Raw genomic sequence first — 5,252 nt, 5'->3', positions numbered from 1 at the left:
AGCATTGATTTTCATATGTCTTTGTATTACCCTGTTCTGATGCTGTTCCTGTCCTGTTCCATGTCTGTGTAAATTAAATGTTCACTCTCCGTATCTGCTTCGCATCTCCAGCGTCGGTTCTTACAAAAGTGTATGTTTCATCATCATCATTAAGTCTCAAAGGAGTCAGAAATTTAATTTTTGCCTTTGTGTATTATTTATTGTATTAACTCCAGTTTGCACAACTCAACATTGCGATATATGTAACTCCTGTATTCCAGCCCTGGTGTTAATTACTACCCCTGTACCTACACGTCCCCAAAACGAGCTGAGACTGATTTACACCATGTTCATGAAGAACAAGTGGTGCACTGTGCATCATCTACTGTGCTGCTCAGTGTGTCTGGATTAACACCGGCTCTAACAACTACCATCTGTGGGAGGCCAGATTCATCTTTAACAACTTGAACCCACTGAGGAGGGCATTTTAAACATTAGACCAATCAGATCTTAATTACAACATCTGACAGGGTTACTCTATGTTTCTGCCGGGAGCACTTCCCTGATGCATGGTGTTATGATGCTAGTGTGAGCTCTGCACTCCTTCACCAGAACACCAGTGTCTCGCTAATTTATGAATCCAAATGAATACTCCCACAATATTTTTTACCTTGTTTTCACCTACAGTCCCAGCCACACGCAATTCCTCTTCGTAAATGTTGGGGTTGCAGCAGAGCGGGGGGAAAACACTTGTGCACAAGCAAGTGGAAAATAAGTCTACTGTATGAAATTCCCAATAAAATATTGTATAACAAAAGTATTAACGGTAAACTGATAACAGGTAGAACAGTGCTAAGGGACACAGTAATCTGAGGAACTTTACATGAAGTCTTTAAGTTTTTAGTCTTGCTCTTGCTACCAGCCTAAGGGACTCCACAGTCAAAGCTGGCAATTACAGTATCAGATACGATTGGAATGATCTTTATCCAATAATCACTTTATCTTATTACACATTTATGTGAATTCCAGATACATGCTGAAAATATCTTAAATGGTTCCTGATTATTAATATAATTAGTCATTCCTTGATTTCATCAACTTATGACATCCTAAAGATGGGTTTTTTCAGACACACCTTTGTGGGCCGGCACCCCTACATCCTTCAAAGCTTGGGTTCTGTTCTTCAGAGCTTGACCTCAAATAAAACAGGAAACAAGGGCTTTTAGACTGAACACTTCAGTGCGAAACAGATATGGTACTCAGCGGCCTGCTCCCTGAGGATCCCCTCGGCACATTGCTGAGGAGTGACCTCACTGCAGAGCAAGCCTACATATGGATAGATATAAGACGGGACTTGTTTTTGTGGATCAAGAGATTGTTAATTGCTGGCTGTGTTGCTGGCTGTGTTCTTGGCGTGAAGCTGTGGGGTTATTTTATGGTGCGAATCCACTGCGTAATGTCTGTAATATGTCCAGTGAACCTGCTAGGCAAGAGCTTACCATTATTTTTGGTGTGAGAGCTAATGAATCTAACCACTGCCAGCCATGGACACTGACAAAGAAAGAGTGGGTGCACGGGGAAACAAAAACACTCTCCCTCTCTCTTACTCTGTCGCCCCAATCCTCCTGGAGCACCTCCTGTTGCAGCAGCTGTGCTCACTTGGGAAGGAATGAGAAGGGGAAAATTTGAACCGAAGCTGGTGTCTAGGATGTGCCAGCCCTTAATGGTTTTCCTTTTCAAACTTTGTGATCCCTTCTCTTTTCACTGTGCCAAATCCCCCAAAGTGTCCGTTGTCATGTTTCCTGAATAAGGGCTGTATACACAACAGGTGGAGGGAGAATGTCTTCTCATTAACATCATAAACTGTTCTGGGAGCTTTGGGAAATTCAGTCTCTTTCAGTTGACTGACAACATAATCACTCAAATCAAAATGCAACATATTTATGTCTCTGCCAATGTCTTTGCCCTCATCATAGAAGTCAGCAATTTCATCACTCACTTCTGAGAGAAACAAAATACCTTAGATTCTTCAAGGACCGTATTAAACCATATGAAGACATTCTCTTGGCAGGGTTCTTAGAATCCTTTTCCATGATGCTGTCTTGGAAAGCATGATGCTCTATCCTTACATCACCCTTCCATTCTGGTTCAACAGGTGAGAATTTGAAGGAGGGAGACCTTAGTGTTATTGATGTAAAGTCATCACAATAGTTCATGAAGTCACATTGTGACACAAAACATCTGCTCTTCCCTCCAAGGAAAACATCCCACAACAATTACCTGTAGACGTCCGCACTTTAAGGAATGTCTGTAATAGTGTTGATGAAGACTTTCGCACCTCCGCTTATGGGCCTAGGAATCGAGAAAACATCTGCTCGCTCCTCGCCATGTTTTTCTAATTATGGTGAATGTAAAATGTGACCACACAGTGGCCAGGTCCACTCTCGTATTCTAAGGAAGCTTCATTAAGATAAATGGTAAAGCAGTGTGAGCTCAATGGTATGTAACTGTGGCCAAAACAACTCAAGGAAAGCCATTGTTTTTATGTAAGCATGGACAGAAAAAATCATTTGGGGATATGGAAGTAAAGAGAGGGCTGTTATGTGGGGACTGGAAGAGAGACAGACTTGTCAGGAGTTTATTGCTCAATGGAAATAATCTAAAAAAAATAAAAAATAATTAATTTGATACGCACAAATTTGGACCGTTGTCCAAAAGTAATTATGCCATATATCCAAGGTTCTAGCTGACTTATTGCTGGTCCACAAACACATTTTCATTTTGTCCCATTCTCTGCTCACAGCACACAGTCCAGCACACAAAGTGCCATTGGCACGATAGGCCAACCACCGGGCCAGCAACTGAAAGGAGAGACTGTTTGAGTTGTAGGGGGCAGGTGACTTTTCAGCAGACACATGGGAGCTTACTCGTGTCTGTAGTCCTGAAATTCTTTCCACTCCTGCTCATGCATTCCCTTCCCACTTTAGTCTAAGCCAAAGGATAAAACACCATTTGTTTTTGGTATTTATTTTTAATCCACCAGTCCTTCTTTTAATAAAGGATAATTGACTAAAGCGAGGTCAGCCTCTTCTGTGCTCTCTTGTTAAAGAGCGTCGTTGATGCCGAAATGTTGTTGCTCCTAGCAGAGTTGTTAATGGGGAGGCATGCCAGCAGAGCAGTTTGGCTTGTCCTGCAGGTCGTGTTTGGGCACAAGGTTCTACCTCTTCACGGGACTCAGAGGCAGAGTTAGCTCTCAGGCCGGAGTGATAAATCCACAATATCTTTCGGCTGACATTCCGACAGGGAATGCTTAACATTTCCATCTTCATCTGTTTCTCAGCAAGGGTGATAAAAACCTTTATACAACCCAAGAAGGTGGGTGTGTTTCGAGACGTGGCGCCGATGCTCGGATCTGTTTTGAGATCTCCATGAAAAATTAACTGGTCCATCTCGACCATAGGTGGATGTAATGCTACGGGACATGGCGTGCTGCTCGAGTCCATTTTCCCATCTCCATTGAAAAACAAGTGGTCCAACAAAGAATGCAAGCTTGTAAAATATGCTGTGTCTTTTACTGGTCCTTTGAACAATGCTTAATTTTTGTTATCGTTAACTTGGTTTTTGTTTTCCATTCCATTGATGGCCTAGGCATGATTCCAGGTAGTATAAGGGCACAAGGCAAGACCCAGATGCAGACACAGGAGGCAGATGGTCATGGACAGGCAAAGGTCAAAACCAGTTCAGAGTTCAGGAGGTACAGAGTGGCAGGCAGGCTCGAGGTCAGGGCAGTAAAAATGGTCAGGCAGGCGGGTAAGGAGTCCAGAAAACAGGCAAGGGTCAAAAACCAGGAGGACTAGCAAAAGAGAATAGAAGCAGGAGTACGGGAAAAACGCAGGTTGACTTGAAAAACATATAAGACAAACTGGCATAGAGAGACAGGAAACACAGGGATAATAAGTGACACCTGGAGGGGGTGGAGACAATCACAAGATAGGTTAAACAGATCATGGTGTGACAGGATTTGGTCTGAGCCAAGTAAGTGCTGTATCAATCAATCAATCAAATATATTAATAAAGCCCTTCCTACATAAGCTGATGTCACAAAGTGCTGTACAGAAACCCAGCCTAAAACCCCAAACAGCAAGCAATGCAGATGTAGAAGCACAGTGGCTAGGAAAATACTCCCTGGAAAGGCCAGAACATAGGAAGAAACCTAGAGAGGAACCAGGCTATGAGGGGTGGCCAGTCCTCTTCTGGCTGTGCCGGGTGGAGATTATAACAGTACATGGCCAAGATGTTCAAATGTTCATAGATGACCAGCAGGGTCAAATAATAATAATCACAGTGGTTGTCGAGGGTGCAACAGGTTAGCACCTCAGGAGTAAATGTCAGTTGGCTTTTCATAGCTGATCATTCAGAGTATCTCTACCGCTCCTGCTGTCTCAAGAGAGTTGAAAACAGCAGGTCTGGGACAGGTCGCATGTCCGGTGAACAGGTCAGTGTTCCATAGCTGCAGGCAGAACAGTTGAAACTGGAGCAGCAGCACGGCCAGGTGGACTGGGGACAGCAAGGAGTCATCAGGCCAGGTAGTCCTGAGGCATGGTCCTAGGGCTCAGGTCCTCCTCCGAAAGAAAGAAAGAAAGAAAGAAAGAAAGAAAGAAAGAAAGAAAGAAAGAAAGAAAGAAAGAAAGAAAGAAAGAAAGAAAGAAAGAAAGAAAGAAAGAAAGAAAGAAAGAAAAAAAAGAGTGAATTAGAGAGAGCGTACTTAAATTCACACAGGACACCGGATAAGACAGGAGAAATACTCCAGATATAACAAACTGACCCTAGCCCCCCGACACAAGCTACAGCAGCATAAATACTGGAGGCTGAGACAGGAGGGGTCGGGAGACACTGTGGCCCCATCCGAAGATACCCCCGGACAGGGCCTAACAGGGAGGATATAACCCCACCCACTTTGCCAAAGCACAACCCCCACACAACTAGAGGGATATCTTCAACTACCAACTTACCATCCTGAGACAAGGCCGAGTATAGCTCTCAGACTATGGCACAACCTAAGGGGGGCCATCAACCCGGACATGTAATGCTTTGTAGCAGTAAATCCTTGAAATCAGCCCTTGCCTTATCAGGAAGCCAGTGTAGAGAGGCTAGCACTGGAGTAATATGATACATTTTGATGGTTCTTGTTAAGATTCTAGCAGCCGTGTTTAGCACTAGCTGAAGTTTATTTAGTGCTTTATCAGGGTAGCCGGAAAGTAGAACATTGCAGT

This window comes from Oncorhynchus nerka, linkage group LG11 (assembly GCF_034236695.1).
Source record: "Oncorhynchus nerka isolate Pitt River linkage group LG11, Oner_Uvic_2.0, whole genome shotgun sequence".
Classification (NCBI taxonomy): Eukaryota; Metazoa; Chordata; class Actinopteri; order Salmoniformes; family Salmonidae; genus Oncorhynchus; species Oncorhynchus nerka.
The sequence above is the reverse complement of the archived record's forward strand: the minus strand, read 5'-3'. Positions refer to the sequence as shown.